Source organism: Echinops telfairi, unplaced genomic scaffold (assembly GCF_000313985.2).
Source record: "Echinops telfairi isolate 266 unplaced genomic scaffold, ASM31398v2 ScPeMD7_7427;HRSCAF=8465, whole genome shotgun sequence".
Lineage (NCBI taxonomy): Eukaryota > Metazoa > Chordata > Mammalia > Afrosoricida > Tenrecidae > Echinops > Echinops telfairi.
Genome location: NW_022111327.1, coordinates 1,100,076 through 1,121,324, shown reverse-complemented (window position 1 = coordinate 1,121,324; position 21,249 = coordinate 1,100,076). Strand labels below are relative to the sequence as shown.

At 39.9% G+C, this 21,249-nt stretch overlaps 1 protein-coding gene and 1 pseudogene across 1 annotated transcript in view; both read right to left on the bottom strand.

The window, feature by feature from the left end:
• The window catches only part of IL1RAPL2 (interleukin 1 receptor accessory protein like 2), a 1,497,587-nt gene that overhangs the window by 935,471 nt on the left and 540,867 nt on the right, over nucleotides 1-21,249 (bottom strand). The window lies entirely within an intron of this gene.
• LOC105979296 lies at nucleotides 16,005-16,384 on the bottom strand (annotated as a pseudogene).

Here is a 21,249-nt window from a genome sequence, read left to right as displayed (position 1 = left end):
TAGAGACTTCAAGTGTCAATGGAGTACAACTGCCCCTGGGTTTCATCCTTGGCTAGAGCCTTGTAGGAAGTGAATTGTTTGGCCTTTCTTATGAGGCAACACTGGGTTTATTCAAACTACTAACCTTTAGTAGCCAATTAATAAGCACTGGAGCCACCCAGGGACCTTACAAACCCACTTCCTTTAAGTCGATTCTGATTCTTAGTGGCCCTTCATAAGCTTTCCAAGACCGTGCATCTTTACGGAAGTGGACAACCACATCTGTCCCTTGAGGAGCAGTCGGTGGGTTTGAGCCATTGACATGACGGTTAGCTGCAAACCTCCTAAACCAAAGCACTACCCATTTTCCTTTAGGTCTTGACCTTACTTACTTAACATTACAAACAACAAACAAACGTGTTGCCCTCAAGTCAATGTGACTCACCCCACAGTAATGGTAAGAGCTTCTGCTTTCAAGGCGTTAACTCTTATATTTCTAAGACTGAATCTTTATGCAAATGGACTGCCACATCTCTCTCCCGTCAAGTGGCTGTTGGATTTGAACAGCCAACTTTTCAGTTAACTGCAGCTGAGTGGTTCAACACTGTGTCAAGCAGGATGTGTTACTGGTATGCACGGAGGACTCAAGAATACTACTGGTGTGGAAGAAAAGTGAAGTCTGCAGGACATACAAATTACCAATGCTGTTATACATGCACCTTTTTGGAGTAGTCATCGTCTAAATGAAAATTGGATATTTGTACTTAGTTTACTACTTCAAAGTCATGTCTTATGTGAAGGAAATATGTAACTCCCTGAAGGTGGTCAGAAGTGAATGGCATCCTAAATCCCCACCCTCAACCCAGTCTCTCTCCTGCCATTTATTATACTCACTACATTGCCTTCTCCACAAACACACCTCTGCCTTTTTTGGATAACGCAGAGTGAAGGAGCCTGTTAAGGTACAGCTATTATCTCTGAGGGGAATTGCATTAAATGCATCTCACCCCTTACCATTTGAATTAGGTTTTCAGTTCCAATTCCCTAACAGAGGACATGGTCCAAACAGGATGGGAATCTAGACGGCTAAGTTTTGTTAAGTATAGGAGAGTGAGACAGGTCTGAATATGAAGCTATACCAGAGCTCTCTAGATATTCAGGGATGAAGGGTAAAGATCATGTGAAATGGTTCATTTTGTCCCATGGGAGAAAGGGATCAGAGGCTGGGAGAGGATTCTATATCCCAGACAAACTGTGTTGGCCCTTTTACTCAGCCTGACACCAAAAGCAAAAGGAAACAACAAAAAAGATAAAACCCAAACCTCATGATGTTTATGATGGTAGAGGGCTCAATATGTTGCAAGGGGAATGGAAGACAGACAGTGTCCAGCAGAGTGCTAATTAGTAAGAATAGAATACAGTAATTAACAAAGGGCTCACATCTATCACTAAGCAAGACTTTCCCCATCATTATGATGGTCATCCACCTCTTGTATTTAAAATGACAACTTATGTTCTTAGTAAGTCCAGTATAATGTATTTCTTGGCATTAGTGCATTGTGCTGAATACAATGGAAAGATTGAACAAAGACAAGAAAGAGAGACCAAGGAGAATCAACACTCCAAGACAGATTCAGTTTGACATTTGAGGGTGACTACTAGTGATGCCTGTAGGATCTAATAACTGATGGTTATCAGTCAACACTGAGAACCAAGCCAGGAGAACTGACAACCCAATTCACTATTATTGAGGCAATTCTGATTCATGGCGACCCTATAGGATAAGGTAGAACTGCACATTTGATTTGCCAGGTTAAATCTCTACAGGATTAGATAACCTCATCTCTCTCCTGTACCGTGGCTATTGGGGTCAAAATATTGTTCTTCTGCCTAGCAGCCCAGTGCAGATCCCATTACACCACCACAGCTCCAAGAAAAGAGAAGGACATAAAATCTGCAATTCAGGGAGAAGGGAAGATTAGGAAGCAGGGTTAGTGCTAAGATGGAATCAGTTCAGCAAGGAGACATTGCTAATTTTCTCCTTGGTCAGGTGGCTTTCAGTTCTCCCTTACATCATGTGTTCTCGATCTATCTTTCAAAATTCCCAGATCTGAGTACATGAAGGTGACGTACAGTGGTGCCCAAAGTAAAAACTGCCACTTCTCTGCAACCAGTACATCCCCCACCAAACCCAGTTTTAACCACGGGATAAACTACCCACACGAGCAGTGTTATGGACCGACTTGTGTTGTCACTTGTGACAAAACTGTGACAAAAATGTGTGGTAAACCCTTTACCCTTCTGTCTGTGGGCGTACTCCCATTTTTCTTAGGCTAATGAGGACTAACAGTTTTGGACGTGTCTTCAACCGAATACCTTTGAGATATACAAAGAATAGATTAGACACAGAGAAGGCAGAGCAAACTGGGAAAGATCGGTGCCACATACCTACGGTCAAAGAACCTGTGAATAGAAGTTGCCATGACACAGGACCTTTCCCCCAGCACAGAGAGAAAGCCTTTCCCTAGAGTCCCTGTCCTCTCTTCAGACTGTCAGCTTCCTACACTGTGAGAACATACGCTCCTGTTCCCTAGAGCCCCCTTTTGTGGGATTTCTTTTCACCGCGCTAAAAGAGTACAGCAAGTATCTTGAGCACTTCATATATTGTGAAAGCCTGGAAGACTCATGATGCCCTCTTCCTACATAGTACCTGATTTAATAAAGGAACGTGAGGCTCAAACTCTGGGAACTATTCATGTTTCTCATCATCATCAAAATCACAAATTATGAAGTGCCAATACAACTGTTTAAAATATATCAAATTGGAAAAGACCAAAGGCTATAAATTGAACTTTGCACTTTTGGAAATCAATGTTTTAATCGAAATGATAGGTGTACATGCTTTTAAACGGTCCAGTAGTTGTATTAGACTTAATATTGAGAACAGTAATCCCTTGCTACATTCTTTTTAATTGCTGATTCCTAACCCCCCATAGATACTGACACCTAACCTGGGTTTTTTGGGTATGAACCTCTTGGAGGAAAAGTAAATACCATCACTAACCAGTCGACTTCTACACTTAGCAAGCACATGTTGAAAAACAAACATGGTTTCTGCGGAGTTGACTCCTATACATGGCTATCATAGGTTTGCCAGAGCAGAACTGGGCTCTGTTGAGTTTTCACTGGGTGGTTTTGCAGAAATAGGATGTCATGTGTTTCTTCTGCGGTGCCTTTGAGAATATACTGTAATCTCCAACCTTTTGATGATGAGTCAAGCCTGCAAACAAATTGAACTATGCAAGACACCACCCACCCACCCAATTTGTCTAAAATATACATTTATACTGACATGGTGTTTGTTGTTGTGGTTTGTATACTTGTTTTTCACACTTTAGGAAAAACTCAGCCCTGGGTTGAGGTGTTAGGTGTGTGCCTGCTACTGAAAGACGGACGGCTCTAACCCCCCAAGCATTCTTTGTGAGAAGATGTGGTAGTCTTCTTCTGAAAAGATTTTTAACAAACGAACTGAATCCACTGCAGTCAGGCCAATATCAACTCCTAGAGACCCTACTGGACAAGACTCAGTTTTTAAGGAAACAGACTCCAACTCTTTCTCCCATGTCTCATCTTTATCTCACAGAATGGCTGGTGTGGTCCAACTGGCGACCTTTGACTTAACTCACTGCCTAAGGTTCCCTCTGTAAAGATTAGAGCCTGGGAAACCTTTTGGAGTAGATCTCCGGTAGCCTACCAAGTCACGATGAGTGAAAACAAACACAACAGCAGTGGATTGGATTGGGTTCGGCAGACTCTGCTGTCTTTCTATGAAATGATGATAATTCCGTTTTCCTAGATGCCCCACACACACACATCCACTATATTTAGTTATATCAGTTCCGTGTTTATATTCTTATAACTATGCATTATTTATAGCTGAGCTACCCAGTTTATTATGATCGCATTTCCTTTCTTGTGTGCTTTCCCTCCTCCCTCTGGAGCTCATTAATTGATTCCTCCCCCCCCCCATTTGCTTAGTTTCCTAAGTACCAGTAACTAATTCATCCCCAGATTCTCTGCAGAATTGAGAACTACCTCTGAATACACATGAAAAGCTACCATTGTGTAATCAGCCTCATTTTGAACTTGGACATGTCCCTCTTAGAGATCTCTTTATTCCCACTCCAACTTCTAACTGGGGAGAAGCCTGCGTGCCTGTTTCAGGGAGCTGTGTATGGAAAGTGGACTGGGATGTTCACTGTTCAATATGTACTTTCTCTTATTCCCCATTTGCCCGTTGGGAGCCTCTGTGATCATCTAGGACCAGTGTACTTTAGCCCAGAGCCTGAGAGATTAAACCTCTCCAAAGAGTAAACTAGAATAAGAGTGGAAGAAACAGTTTATAGGGGGTGGAGGGTAAGGGATCACATGGTGGGGGAACATCCAACTCCGTACTTTAATCTGACCTCTTCTTTTCAGTCTCAGCCTTTCTTAAGATGTACTTGATATTTATAATTCTTGGAACTTTCTGAGGATCCCAGGTGTAGTGAGTTATAAGTTGGACTGCTAACTACAAGGTCAGGAGTTCAAAATTGCCAAGCCTCCTTTTCCTTCTCCTACTCAAGCTTAGATTTCCATTGTCCAGGGTCAGCAGAATCAATGAGAAGGTTGTCCATCTGTTTTCCAGCTTCTTAATGTTAGCATGCTATATCCCCTGTCTTTTGTTATCTCCTATACAATTACCTTCTTTGGGTCTTACACAATTGTCATTCATCCACTGTCATTGTAGTGGGGTTGAAGAGTGATGGGAGATTAACGGTTTGCGATCAATTCACCAAATCTAATATCCTTAATTTTAAAACGGGAGGCTCTTAAGACATGGGAGGGAGAATCCAGGAGTCCTCGGTTCACAGTTTGCAAATGACAGAACTGCGATGAGAGAACTCAATTCTTGGTCCTTCTCTCTTTCCACAATTCCCTACTTTCTCTCTCGTATAGAAACGTTTGTCTTCTCAAGTGTTTTGACATTTGAATAAGTGTTTAGAGCTTTCTGTTGAGTGTTTTGAGTACAAGATTTAGTACATTTAGTTGCCTGTGCATTACAGTTGGCTTATTGCTGAAAGAGTGACTTGTTTGGGAAATATTTAAATACTACTCAGCTCCAAGTATGTTTAAGAATATGTAATTAAAATACTATCGTTGGTCCCCATAGAAGTCAACCTTAAAATCCCGAATCTTAGTTTTATTGTTATAATTTTTAGGTTTGACAACTTTGTGGAGAATATATCTATTTGCTACTGCAGCTATTTTCAAGATGAAAAACATAACCTAAATATAGACCAAACAAACTCCTATTGGGACATTTATGAAGTTCGCGGCAGCTGCTTCCCTTCCATTCAAACTAGCACAAAATAGTGGTAAACACAGACGTCAAAGAGAAAACTAGCCAAATGCCCGAGGATATTTTGCATATGGCTCTGTTTTCACATTGTAAGGATCTTGGGAGAAACCATTTGGACCATTATCTCAAAACAATCAATGAAAACAGAAGGGGATAAGAGAAGGAAAAGGGGGTAGTCTCAGAGTGTAGCCATATGAAAGCTTCTCCAAAGGGGAGGAATGGAAAAAGGGATAAGATATTGGGAGCTGTAGACTCCCTGCCTTCCACACCTAAAACTTCCTGGTCATTGGGTGTAAGAACACTGGTTTGCCAAGTATGGATTCTACTGAGAAGTCTTGATACTGATCTTACCAGTCCATGGTGTGATCTAGCTGGGCCTGAAGTAGCCCAAGCCCTTGGCTAGTTTCCTCTGTTATCCAGTGTGTAGCGTTTGTAGATGGGTTCCAATGTGAAAAAATGTTGGGATCCTTTATCTTTTTTTTAATCAATTTATTGGGGCTCATACAATTCATCACAATACATAGATCAATTGTGTAAAGCACATCTATACATTTGTTACCCTCATTATTCCCAAAATTCGCTTTCCTCTTGGGTTCCCGGAATCAGCTCATTTTCCTTTTTCCCCCCTCCCCCTCCCTTCCTCCTCCCCTCTCCCCCATGTACCCTTGATAATTTATAAATTATTATTGTATCTTATATTACACTGCCCGGCGTCTCCCTTCACCCACCCCTCTGCTGCCCGTCTCCCAGAGAGGAGGTTATATGTAGCTTCCTGTGATCAATTCCCCCTTTCTACACCCCCCTTCCCTCCTGGTATCACCACTGTCACCCCTGGTCCTGAGGGGTTCATCTGTCCTAGATTCCCTGCATTTCCAATTCCCATCTGTACAGATCCTTTATCTTTAATAGACCATAATCCTTAGGGAACTTCTGTTATGGGTAATGGAACCTTTGGGAAAGGTTAGGAACATAGAATTAATTTTATTCATCATGGTTGAATAACATGATAAGCAAAATTAATGTCACTGAATTATACAAGTGAAGATCATGGGCATGAAAAATATTTTCTTACCTATGCATTTACCACAGTTGAAAAAAATAAAGACCAGGATGTGTTTACCAGGCATAAATTGGCCCAGATTCTATTAATAGATCTTTTGGAAGGCATAGAAATTGTTGCAAGACAGAAAACTAATATACTTTGTTGCTGTAGAGAATTGAAGTTGAGGATGTTACTGATCTTGTCTAATAGTTTTTTTTCTCACTTCACTAAGTAGGTTTCTTCTTCTCAGAAAAGACTCTCTTTAAAGATTACATCATAGCTTAGTCAATCTGTTTTATTTTATTATTTGTATTGTACCTTCCTTCGCTGGTTGCTTTTAGTTTGAACTCATTATTTTTAGTTACAGACCCTTGTCTCTGTACTGAGCTAAATAAATATTTTCTTTTGCTTATTTACTTATTTTAAATTAAATTCTTATTTACTGAGCTAAATAAATATTTTACTTAGTTGAAGATATTTGCAGATCCCTAAATCTCCCAGTTATATGTATTTTGTTGCTTTACTATTTATAGATTATACCCTTTCAACCCTTAAATAAGAGAAAGCCCATTTCTTTATACTATTGAAATATGCTACTTTTTCTTGATATTACACCATAACTCATAGACCTTTATCCTACCTTATATGATATTTCTGCTCCCTCTAATCTGCCACTTTGTTTAAGTAAAAAGTGAATGGAGAATGATATCTTTCCAATGGAATAATACTGCAGGACCACAGAATTCAGAGAGAAGGAAATGGGACAAAAAAAAAGGGAATCGATCCTTCAGCATCTGGGGATAGAGCACTGGAGATCCATTTACTCACTATGTAACTATCAAGAGTTTGCTAGTCATTGTAGTCTGCCCCATCGTGGTATAATGAGACACTTCCTCTGCGCCTGTACCCATAGTTCAAGATGTAAACGTCAAGTAGACGAAGAACAAGTAAAGGAGAATGAGAATGATGGACAGTAAATGAGGAGGAAAAGTAGGAGAGCATAATGTAAAGCAATCAAGGAGAAATGTTTCAAGAAAACATGATTAATAGGGTCAGATGCTATGAAATGTTGAGTAAGATGTGGTCAGAACAGTTACACTTGGATTTTCATAAAAAAGGTTTTTTAGTTTAAAAGAACCAAGCATATACTCATGTGAGTGACAGTTTGGTCCTGAATTCCACATGGATATGAAATCTATATGAACCACTCAAGATCAGATCCTCTGTGCATTTAAAAATAATTTTAAAATTGTAAATTTTGTGAGAGTTTACATTTCAGATAATCAATTTTGTATGCATCAGTTTGAAGGACTTATCAATGCTCCCGGGAACCTGCCATAATACCCGTCCTTCTGTCTCTTGGTGGGTATGTACCCTAAAGAAGTAAGAGCCATAGCACGAGCAAAAATATAGACACCCATGTTCATCAAAGCATTGTTCACAATAGTAGGAAGATATAAGGCCATTAGTAGAAGATGGATAGAGCAACTTTGGTACATACACACTATATATTGCAACAACAAAAAATGACAGCACAAAGCACCTCATAGCATGGATAGGGCTGGACATTATACTGAGTGAAATCAGTTAATCACCATAGGACCAATCTTGTATTATGTCACTATTATAAAGAAAAAAGGCCAAGTCAAGGCTTTCAGAGCAAAGGGAATAGACTTCGGTGGTTACCAAGGGTGCAAGGGTGGGAGGGCCAAGGAAGGACGATGAAACAATAGACTAGAGGGTTGATAGGTAGTAATCTGGGTGAAAGGGAGGATAGTAACCCCCCTTTCTATTCTGGAACATGGTGATTTTAATTAGAGGGGTTTCAGTGGATTCAAATGGGCAGAAGCAAAATTATACTACAGAGCAGGTTCTAGGCAATTGGTTGGTGGGAATCAAGTACATTTAAAACGAGGAAAAGATTGTATTGCTGTGTCTGCCTCATCGTCATGCTTTCAGTGTTGGGGTATCTTTTCACCACGTTGAATAGCCATCACGTCAACATGCAGTGAAGCGAAACTTCTTAATGTGGCCCTTCGACCTCTGCGTCTGTAACTCCCACCAGAAGATTGTATGGATCTATGCAAACAGGGCATGTGGTCAGTTTTCGTTACCGCGCCTCTGGCTATCAGAAAGAACCATCTTTGAAGAAGTTGCTGAGAGAGATCGTCTAGGACCATCCAAGAGCAAATTCCAGATCTCTGTCTGAAGTGGCATCAGAGACTGTGGCACGGAGACTACGGGGCAGAGTGAAAGGAGTAGTGCTGAGACTACAGGACAGTGACACGAAGGCAGTGACAGGAAGGCAGAGGCCAAGAGACCACATGACTGAGAATCTGAGGACCAGAGAAAGATTTGGTTGCTGGTTGAGGAGGTGTGATGCTGTGGACCAACGACTATATCCTTCTTGTTTGATGATCCTGAGTTTGGGTAACCTGTTAACTCCCTTAGTAAGGCCCTTCGCGAGTGTTGCCTATGAGTACCATGTGACTTATCGAACCCATTACAGATGTAGTGTGGCTTGGGAAGAATAGTTGACTGAAGAAGCAGGATAGTAACCAAGAGGAAGTGAAGGCCAAGGACTTTTGTTTGCTTGTTTACTGAAGCACATTTGAATGAACCTAATTTATGGGGAATGTTTCAATACTAGGAAAGAATTTGAGATGGGATCCAGGAGAGAAAGCAGAGCCTAGATTTGGATTCGATAATTACATAGCCCTTAGTGAGATAATAAACGTGAAGCTCTTGGCACACTGGCTGGTACATAGAAGGTGGAGAATGAACCTGGCTTCCTCTGCCCATGTTCATCTTGGATCTCACCCTGTATTGCATTCAATCCGCATTCCCCAGTTTGGCTGCCCTACCGCTGTCCAGCCATTCCTTTCTCTAGTTGCTGACAAGCATCCTCCACTCGACTCAGATTCATTTCCCCCTTGGCATCCCCCAGTACTTTACTCAGTACACCCCCCCACAAATCACTATGACAATACTCCTTCCTCAATTTCTCTGTATCCCTCGCAAGTAACAGTACCATCTGCCCCTTTGTTTCTCTCTCACTCTCTTTTTACCCTCCCGCTCTTTTTTTACTCAACCTCGATGTTCAACGTTGACATTCAGGTAATGAACATCATCCCGCAAAGTTCCCACTCAACCTTTACAACTTATATTCCACTTTTTGCACACCCTATTCTTCCTGCTAATTTACCTACTCCTTTTTCTTCTAGGAGATTCTCAAATAATACAAGGGAGTTTCAAATGAGAGATAATAGAACTTTCCCACGAACTTTGTGACGCCCCTTAATCTCTAGCAGCAAAGCTGTGCATGTTATTATCCAAAAGCAATGACTAAATTTTCTAAATTTTTATGTTCCCTGGAAACATATGCAAAGTTAGTTTCTGAGTTAAGGTTAATTTCTTTATTATATTTGGCAGATTTGTATGGTAAATATATCATTTAATAATTCTGAGTAAAATAATTCATAATATAAACATCCATAACAACAACAACAACAAAACCCAAACCCCAAGCCTCCAAAACGAAAAGATTCAAGTTGGTTCCAACCCATGGAGACCCCATAGGACAGAGAAGTGCTCCATAGAGTTTCTGAGGTGGTAGATCATTCTGGAAGCAAACTACATTATCTCCCCCCATTGGAGGGACGTGTGGTTCAAACCACAAACTTTTCAGTTAGCAGCTGAACCCACCAGGGCTCCTTCCAGACACCCACAGGCCTTGGTTCTCCTCCCTTTACATTGTACTATGCTCAGCAGCTGTGGTTCAAAGAACACAGTCATGGCTAATTTTTGCGAATAAGTATTAAGCCAGCATCTAAATCATGTCAAAAAGCAGGATAATTCATCACATTAATGAGATTTCAGGAATCCTTAATATGTGGAGTATTGACACAACTTGTGTTTTGTAAAATGAATTAATATCTACTTTTCTATGTTGTATATGGAGCCTTGGTGTCACTGTCCAGGAAGTATTAGACTACTCACTGCAAGTGAGTATTAGACTACTCACCAGCCCCACCATAGGAGAAAAATGATGCTTTCTTCTCCTGTAAGGATTGACATCCTTGGAAGCCCTAAATAGGGGTTCTCTATAAGTCAGAATCAACTCCATGGCAATGGGTAGATGGAGTCCTAGGGTGACCCCGAAATGAAGGACTTTACTGCCAGCTAAGTGCTTGACAGTTCAAACCTATCCAGAGGTTCCTCCGATGACAGGACTGATCATCTAATCCCCAAATGGCACAGCTTTAGAAACCCCATGGAGCCGTTCCACTATGCATCTGTGAGGTCCCCATGAGTCAGAAGTGAAGAGAGACAACTAACCAGTTCAGGCAAAGTGGCTTTGTCATAGATTTTGGTCAGCTACATTGCTTTTGTTTGAGGGTATAGACTACATGAAAGAGCAATAATAGACATATTCAATAAAGTATCATAGCAATGTCTCATAATTTGTTTAGTGGAACATAGCAGATACATAACATTGGGTTGAAAAGAATAAAGAAAGAATGAAATGCTCAGTAAACATAAACAGAAGAAATGATGGAAGAAATTTGATTGAATTTAATTTTCTCACGGAATAAAAAGCACACATTTTTATTATAATCTCTTTATATACAAAGATATATTAAATATAAATGATTGGAGTTATATATGCTTTTTTCTCTCCCTTTGAAAAGCAAACTTTTTTTATATTTCTAAGAATAAATGAGATAATACTTTAGAATCTTTTATTTTAATGAACATTAATTCCATGATACAATTAGATATTAGGTAAAGGAAAAATGAGTTCAATGTCCAAATGGGGCTGAGTTAAACTACGTAAGTTTTTTTTCTTTTTGGTTCCTCTCAGATATATTACTATGGTTCCTCTCAGAGGTATTTCTTTATGAATTTGAATTGAGAATCTTCCAATCAGCTGGAGGTGGCTTCTGGTTTATAGTGTTTTCCAGAAATTTTTGAACATGATTTCCTTTCTAGAGCAATGTTTCCCTGACTGGTCAATACCACGCCGTAGGGCGGGGGTGTTGAGGGTGCTGGAATGATTCAAGGGTCGGGAGCATGGTTTCAAAAGCAAATATCTACACTTTATCCTAGATTGTGGACTCCTCCAGAAGCTTTTAATTGCCAGGGCGCTGCTGAGTTTGTTTGCTTGTTACTGAAAAGAGGGAAGTAGGATAAATAAATGTGGGAACTTATGCTTTAGAGCAGGGATCAGCAAACTTTGGAAGAGTCAATCCTGTACCTCACAACAATTTAAAAAGCAATTTGAGAGCTGTAAATGTATTTTACAAATACATACAATCACCATTATCTGAATAATATCCTGCAGAATTTTTCAAGGTTACTTCAAACGACATGGCTCTCAAGCTGAAGTTCGCCTATGATCCCTGCCCTAGATGATTAGATGTGCCACGAAGAACATTCTAGTGAATGCGGTTTTTTATCATTCATTTTGTTGTTGCTGCTCAGACAATACACCGATTCAACAGATTCTAGATGTAAAATTTAGTTACATGTATTACATTTTTGAATTGTGCTACCATTTCAACCCTCTTTTCTGAGTTCTTCCTCCCTTATTAACATAAATTCATTGCCCCCTATGTTTCCTATCTAATCGTTTGAGTTGCTGCTGTCCATTTGAAGTCCTATAGATAGATCTCAAAAGAGAATACTGCTCAAGACAGACATTCTTTACACTGGTACAGATAGGAACTGGAAACAAAGGGAATCCAGGGTGGATGACCCCTTCAGGATCAGTGGTGAGAGTGGTGATACCCGTAGGGTGAAGGGAGAGTGGGGTGGAAAGAGGGAACCGATTACAAGGATATATATATAACCTCCTTCCTGGGGGATGGACAACAGAAAAGTGGGTGAAGGGAGACGTTGGACAGGGCAAGATATGACAAAATAATAATTTACAAATTATCAAGGGCTCATGAGGGAGAGGAGAGCGGGGAGGGAGGGGAAAAATGAGGACCTGATGCCAGGGGCTTAAGTGGAGAGCAAATGTTTTGAGAATGATGAGGGAAATGAATGTACAAATGTGCTTTACACAATTGATGTATGTATGGATTGTAATAAGAGTTGTATGAGCCCCTAATAAAATGATTTTCAAAAAAGACAGACACTCTTTGTAGTTAAACTGAATTATTGTTTTGTTTTGGGACCTAAAGCTCTATTTTTGGTTTCAAGTTTCAGACTCAGAGATGATCTTAAGGCAATAGTTTCAGGGACTTGTCTAGCCTCAATGGGTCCAGAAATACCAGAATCCGTAAAAGCCTTTCAGTTCTGCATTGCTCCGCTTTTGATCAGGGTTCATTTTTCATCAAACTATTCAGTAGTTATAGTGGCAGTGGATGACCCTAGTTATCCAGATGTCATGACAAAGGAGGCAGTTGCTCATGGGCACAATGAGTAACATCGACACACCTTGGATGGCCTTCCGAAGGCTCTGAGGACTGCAGGTACTATGCGCTGAATTTAGAAGAGCAAAAGCACCGAGCACAATAAAAGTTGTCCCAAACTTACCACAGGGCTTCGTTTGGACAATTTCTCATGAATCCGTTCAGGCATAATTAAAATACTTTTTCATCATCACTGCTTTTTTATTGCTATTTTTATTAATCTGATCTTTTAACCTTTGGGAATAAACTGAGAATAAAAAATCGGCAAATTTTGTGCTGCAACATTGTAAGTAGTATATATTCCTAACAATAAGATGTAGTTAAAAAACAGAACAACAGCAGCAAAACAGTTCACTGTAACTCTAATACATAGTAAGTCAGGGACTACCTGTAGCAGACAAATGTAGTGGGTTATCCCAGGAGCCATGACCATAAATCTCAAAGCCACAGAACCATTGAGGTATTTGACTATACATAAGCATCTTTATTTAGTAGATAATATTTTGCTGTTGTTGTTACAAACCTTTTGTCTGTTACACAACTTTGGCTTATTTAACATTTTGCAATGTACCATTTATTAATAGTAGTTATACTAATCAGCTGGGCATCCCTAGGTTTAATCAATGCATTTTTTTCATCACCATAATCTGAAACTCAATACACCATAAGCAAGAACCAACCTAGAGAGAACCATAAGCAAGAACCAAACTCATTGCCTTAAGGTCAATGCTGACTCATAGCCACCCCACTGTGAGTTTCTGAGACTGTGACTGTTTATGGGAGGATACAATCCAGTCTTCCTCTCATTTAGCTGCTGGTGGTTTTGAACTGCTGACCATACAGATTGGAGCCCAACAGGTAACCTATACAGCACCAGGGCTACTAACCAAGACCCTGGTAAGTGAATTAACTTCCCTCTATATTTGTCTACTCTTGCCTTTTAGTGTAAGGTCATACTATATTTATCTTTTTGTAATTGACTTATTTCCCTCAGCATAATGTTTTCAAATTCCAACCATTTGAAAATTTCTTTTCTCGTTTTGGCAGAGTAGCATCTCATTGTATATATGAACCACATTTTGTTTACCCATTCATCAGTTGATGGGAAATTAGGTTGTTCCTACCCTTTCAATATTGTGACTGGTGCTGTGACGAACCCTGGTCTACAATTATAGGTCTGAATTTGTGTTTCAAGTCTTCTGGGTATAAACTTAGGAGCAGCATTGTTGGTTCAAATGGTTGTATAATTTTAGGGTTTTTTTGGAAATGGTCACACCACTGAGAAACAATTTTTAACAGGGTACTTTATATAAATTTGTGGTTGTTTTATAATTATTCATTTGAAAATGTAACTACTAGAAGACAATTAAAATATGCCTGGAGCTTGAGCAAATACAATGAATGATAAGTAAACTTAATGAAATCTAAACTATAACCTGAACCACCAAAGCAAAATGAAAAAGTACTGTAAACAGATTGTTGTGGATCAAAGAAGATCCACAAAAAATAAGATCCACAAAGATCCATTCCCACCCAAAAGACATACTGAAGTCTTATTGCCTGTAATTGACACTACACCTTACTGGGGAAACTCGGAGTCTTCTTTGATGATGGTGTCAGTTGGGTTAAAGGGGTTGTACTGGAGGAAAGTAGCTCCTTGTCCTCTCTGTACGATACCTTGTCAAAGAGGAGACACATAAACACAGGACAGACACCTATAGTATCAAAGGAATACCAAGAATTTTAGCCTTCACTAGAAGCTAGAAGAGATGCATGGAGCAGTTCTTCTTTCAGAACCTTCAGATTTGAGTTTCAAGCCAGCAGAAATGGGAAACAGTTAATTTATATATACATGCATATGTTTTGGTAACCGACACTTTATTGGTTGTTTTGAGATCAGAAGAGAGACATTATGAACAATCTGTACACAATTCTTAATGCACGTACTTAATGCATGTAACCCAATCCTAAAATGGCAAGTAGATTCTAAATTCCAATGACTTCCCAGCTTGAAATTCAGAGGCAATTTTTTTAAAGAGCTTATCAAGTAGCATTATCCTCAATTAGTGGTAAGCTGCAACATCTTAATTCTCACTAATTCAAAATTTAATGCCATGCACACTGCACATTAAAATGTTCAGCCCTTCACAGCACACAACTAAGTTATTAGGAAAACTGACTACCACCATCAAAGGTGGAACAGAACGCACGTAGTTCTGACAAGAAAGCCATGATGACAGATTGGTTTTTCAGACACAGTTCCATTATAAACAACATGGAAACAAAATATTAAATGTTCACCTCATGCAAATGTATGAGCATGACTCCAAATTGCCATTAAGTATATGTTGTATTAGGGATACAAAATAATCCACCCCATCCCCATGGAAGGCTATGTTTACACTCAAGATAGGCAAATCTACCCACAAGGCAACATCCCACTGTTTTCTAGCTGTACCAACAAATAAACAACTACGAAATGATTTCACATCTTAAAGAAAAAGCATTTACACTAAAAAGAAAGTGGGATTTCCAACTTCTTAGAAATGTTTTTAGAGCTACTAACAGAGTTCAAAACAAAAAAGAATATTTTGAAACTGACCGTCATAGCAATTGTACAATTCTTCTTGACATGATTGAACTATGGAATTATGATATATGTATTTACTCCCAATTAATAACAATTTTTAAAATTTGAATTTACAAAACAGTTGATAAAAACATATCCGGCTGGACCGGAGGATGTGCACTGGCACAGATAGGAACTGGAAATACAGTGAACCCAGGACAGATGAACCCCCAGGACCAGTGGGGAGAGTGGTGATGGCGGGAGGGTGGAGGGAAGGAGAGGGAGAAAGGGGGAACAGAGGACAAGGTCTGCATATGGCCTCCTCCCTGGGGGACGGACAGCGGAGAAGTGGGTGAGGGAGACGTTGGATGGGGTAAGGGATGATAAAGTAATAATAATTTATAAATTATCAAGGATTCAGGAGGAGGGGGGAGCAGGGAAGGACGAGGAAAAAGGGGGCGCTGACACCAGGGCCTCAGGTGGAAGGCGGGTGTTGTGAGAATGATGAAGTCAACATCTGTACTAATGTGCTGGACACAAACGACGTATGTACGGATTGTGATGAGTTGTATGAGCCCCTAATAAAGTGATTATTTAATTAAAAAAATAGTCCTCTGTATTGTACAAGAAGGGAGATAATGGGACCCTCTGATAAAACATGGCAGATAGACATGAATCAGACTTGGCCTCTTTTTCTCCTGCTTCAACAGAGGCTGGGCTCTCCTCCTTTTTCATTTCTCTATTTTCAGCAGGTAAATCGTTTTTAGTTTTTGGGTTACTTACTTCAGCCTGCTTTCCCTTTGCTCCCCTTTCCTCATTTGCTTTCACTTTTTTGTCTGAAGATTTATCCTTTCCTATTGCCTTTTTGGGCTTAGCCTCTTTTGCAGGTGCAGGCTTCACTGACAGTCTCGCAGCTCTCCTATGGGGCTCCTTCTTCACCGCCCCTTCTCGGAGCTGACCTTCCTATGGGGCATCTTGGCTGTGGGGAGGGCGCTTCCTGGATGCCTGTGGACCGCGGGGCATGGAGAACGTTCTCAAAGCAGGATTGTCTGGCCTCTGCAGTGCTGCCTAATTTATATATTTTGGAAGTTACCCACTTTGTGGTATTTTGTTACAGCAGCTCTGAGAAAATAAGATATGTAAGAGCTTTCTTTAAAGACAATGTAAACATTGACCAGGTACAAGAACGAAAAATATGTAAACTCATAATAAACAAGTGCTCATAAATCTACCATTTCACATGGTGTATTTTCAATGTATGTAACCCCTCACATATATCAAATTAAAGTCTCAGTTTTCTAACTTTTCCAACCTTTTGGGCTCCCACGCTCACTTAATATCTAAAGAATAGAACTCAAGTCTCAGAAACATGGGTGAAGGGAGACAGTGGTTGGTGTAAGATATGAAAACAATAATGAATTATCATTTTTCAAGGGGCCACAAGGGTGGGAGGGGTCTGGAGGGAGAGAAAAAAGAAGAGCTGATACCAAGGGCTCAAATAGAAAGTAAATGTTTAGAAAATGATGAGGGCAACATATGTACAGATATGCTTGATACAATTGATGTATGGAATGTTACAAGAGATGTAAGAACCCCCCCCAAAATGACTTCAGAAGGAAAGACATAACTCAAGTCTATAGTCTTATAAAATGTCCAGTATTTTCTTGTATTTCTTGGTTGCTGCTATTTACTGTGATTTTGAATTCTTGCTTCCAGCTTAATTGTTCATTCGCTTTAGCTATCATGATATCATTACTACTGGCAACTGCTCTCTCACTACAACTACTCACGCCAGGTACGGATACAGTGCACTCTGCATGACTCCTCAAGGTACTACTAGTATAATGCTATTGCATGCAATAAATACTGACTGAAAGTTTGACTGAGTGGGTACGGGGCAGGTTTTTGCAGAGACGGTTGCATGCCATGAATGGTCAGTGGCCATGATTCTGGTGCTCATTCTCCCATCAACTCTTTCCTACTGATTCCTAGTTGCCTACCATTGTCCTCTGGATGCTTGCTGGAAATGTTAAATACTGTTCCCTTACTAAGAAGTGCAATTTATCTCCTGTTTGTCCTCAACCATTCTCCTCATCCTAATGCTGCTCCATCATAACTGAAAGCCTCATTAATGTGTCTCCCCACACCAAATAGTTGTCTTAGTTCTTATGCCCACCTTGACTTCAGAAATAGCTCTTATTTAAACAACGTTCTTTGCTTTTTATAAAATACCCTTTGCCAAAAGAATGCTGTGACTGTTCATAGATTCCTTTCTTTTTTCTTATTTTAAAACACTTATTGGGGGCTCTTACATCTTTTATCATGATCCATACATTCCTCCAGTGTGTCAAACACATTTGCACATATGCTGTCATCATCATTTTATTTATTTTTTACCATCATCCTTTTCAAAGCATTCTCTTCCCACTTGAGCCCCTGAAATCAGCTCCCCATTTCTTCCCCCTCCTTCGCCCCTCCCACCCTCCCTCACAAACTCTTGATAAAGTTATAGATTTTTTTTCCATATCTTACATCATCCTCCAGCACCACTCACCCACTTTTTCATTATTTGTTGCCCTGGGAGGGGTTCTAGGTTGATTGCTGTGATCAGTTTCCCCTTTCTCCATCCACCCTCCCCTAATCCCCCTGGTATCTCTACTCTCCTTGTTGGCCCTGAGGGGTTTATCTATCCTGGATTCCCAGTGTTGTGGGCTCTTACCTGTAGCAGTGTGCATGTTCTGGTCTAATCTGAGCTGTAAGGGAGAATTGAGGTCATGATAGTGAGGGCGGGGGGAGGAAGCACCAAAGAGCTAGAGGAAAGTTGTGTGTTTCACCCTGACTGGCTCATCTCTTCCCTGTGACTCCTGTGTGAGGGGATGTCCAATTGTCTACAGATGGGCATTGGGTCTCCACTCCATGCCCCGCGCCCCCAATTCACCTTGGGTATGATTTCATTCTGGGTCTTAGATGCTTGATACCTGATCCCATTGACACCTCATGATAACACAGGCTGGTGTGGTTCTTCCATGTGGGCTTTGTTACTTCTGAGCTAGGTTACCGCTTGTTTATCTTCAAGCCTTTAAGACTCCAGGCACTCTATCTTTTGATAGCCAGGCACCATTAGCTTTCTATAAGAAGCACTTGACAACCATTCATGAATGATTTTGCCTTGTAAATAGCTTATGAACTCCTTTCTCTAAATTTGTTTTACTATTTTCTTTTGAAGTAGCATAATCTCATCACTTTTATATTTTGATCAAGGTGGCTTTTTAATGTTAATATAAATTGAATCAAGTTCACGGTCCCTATACAGAGAAAGAAGAAAAGAAAGGTATTGTGCAATAACACTGAGAAAAAAAAAAACACCAACAAAAAAAGAAACAATTTTCAGTATTAATCCCATAGGCTTTTAAGTTTAGCTTGCCACTTAGGGACAGGCCCAAAAAATGCTGAAGTGAAAGATAAAGTTTGGTAGTTTACTGCTTGAAGGCAAAAAATAAGTACAGCAGCTGAGCAAAATAAAGGCCAAACAAAATATTATCAACTACAACTCATTTTTCTAAAAATGAAAAAATATATTTTTCAATAGTCTTTCAAATAAAATCACATTTGAAAGGATATACTCATTTTGAATGAGGAGTTTGATATTTCCTTCTAAGAACAAACAGGAAGAATAAAAACTATCTTTTGAAATGCTTTCTCTCTTTTCTTCCTCAGTCCTACCCAAAGACAAATAGTCTAAAGAGTGTATGAAACTGACACTACTTCTAAATAGGACAAAATCAAGATATCTTAAAAGAGTTTTTGTCTACATCCTCCACCCCCACGATACAAGGTAGAAAGCATTGAAAGTTCATTTTCTAATGTCACTAGAGAGAAAATGGCTGGGAGACTAAAAGCCTGCCCTGATATCAGTAGGCAGAGAAATGCATTTCCACAAAAAATTGACATCATCATTTCTATTAAGGAAAAGTGTGAAAAACAACATAATTCAACTCACAACTCAGATGTTGGGAAAAAAGTTAAAAGAAAAACAACTAATGTGGAACTGTTGCCAAATTTATAATGTTTTCATCTTTGTCAATATAGATATGCTCTCCTCTTTTAGTGAACATCACCTCACACACCTCACCGAGTCTGTATGTTCTAGAGTTTGGACAGAGAATTGTCAAACGTTTGCCACTTCATGGAAATGATTCCTTTTTGCTCTCTCCAGTTGTTACGAGAAAGATAGGCCTCTAACCACTGACTCTTTCAGAGACTCACTGAGTTGTCTTAATTAATGGTCTTTATTTTACTTCCCTGGTTTCTAATATGCAAAATTCATGATTAAAGAGTTTATTAACGAGGTGTAATGCCAGTGAAAAATGCTCAGGGCTGAGTTGTTTTTTCAGGACATGCTACAAAGTTCTGTCAAAGCCGCTAATAAAGGCCTAAAGAGGCATACCACTCATCTGTCTGTAAGCCTACACTGTAAATTTGAGCATTCAGCTCAAGCTCCATTGGTCAGCAAACCCAGTTCCCTGGGATTAAGAGTGCCCTGAGGCACCACATACTACAAGCCAGCATCCTGCCCCAAAGCACTCATTTTACCTTGATCTGTGGGTTGGGAAGTGCATCATTCTGTTCTATGCTCTGGCTCCTGGTTCTTAGGCTGCTCCTCTGATGTGACAGCTGTCTTCTTGATAAAGGAGGCTTACTGAGCTGAGATTTCAGGTCCAGAGGATAAAATTCCCCTCCTAGCTCTTCCTGGTAATAAGATCCCTCCTCCTGCTTTTCAGAGGGCTCATATACAGCAGGATGGCATTCCAGAGATTCTTGTTCACCATTACTCACAGGTGAATCCTACCAGTATCTTGCCCCACCTTCTTACCACACCCATGCAGGGAAAGGTTGTTTGATGAGAGTTAAAGACTTTGAAGGGTCACCTTAAATAATTCATTACCCCTTCAGTCATTTGCCGCAAACAACCACAAACACAGCAACCAATCGTTGTTATTACTGCCATTCACCTCTTTCTGAATCTCTAACAATCTCCAGACTATGATTTGAGACTCACAACTTTATTTTTTTCCTTCATTTGATTGTGGTCCTATTTACCTGCAACATTTGAGGCTATTATTTCTGTTCACATCATGATTATATACCATTGTCTTTTCATGTGCTACTCTACTCTACGGTGAGGTGCTAAGTTGCTTTCTATTTATACTTTAAGACAGAGATAAATTCATACAGTAGACTTCTAAAAATAAAATGTCACATATATACAGTAACATCTACAAAAGCCAAAGCCCTTTGTAAGGTGGAAACCTGTGAAACTGTGAAATGGAAATATTCTCCACTAAAGTGAAAGAGTGGGAAGGGAGGCAGAGCAAGGTGGTGAAGTCAATGAAGTTCCCTCTTTACTCCGATAGCAACGGAACCAGGGAAAATCAAAGGAAAATAAGTACAAAGAAACAGAGGAAAGAACTAGGAGGCAAAGGGTACTCATAGAGATGTAAATACAGGCATATAAAGATGTAAATATATTTATATATGATGAGGGGGTAATAGATCAATGTACATATATTTATAGGTCGAGTATTAAGAAAACAGATGTACAGTGGGCCCCTACACAAGTACTCCCCCAACACAAGAACACTTTGTTCTAACAATTAGGCAGTCTGAGATGCTCACCTACCTGACATTATCGCTGAAGACAATGGGTGCACAAGAAAATGTGGTGAAGAAAGCGGATGATGCTTGGTTACCAAAAGATATAACACCTGAAGTCACTGAAGGCAATGGGTGCACAAGCAGGTGTGGTGAGGAAAGCTGATGGTGCTCAGCTACCAAAAGA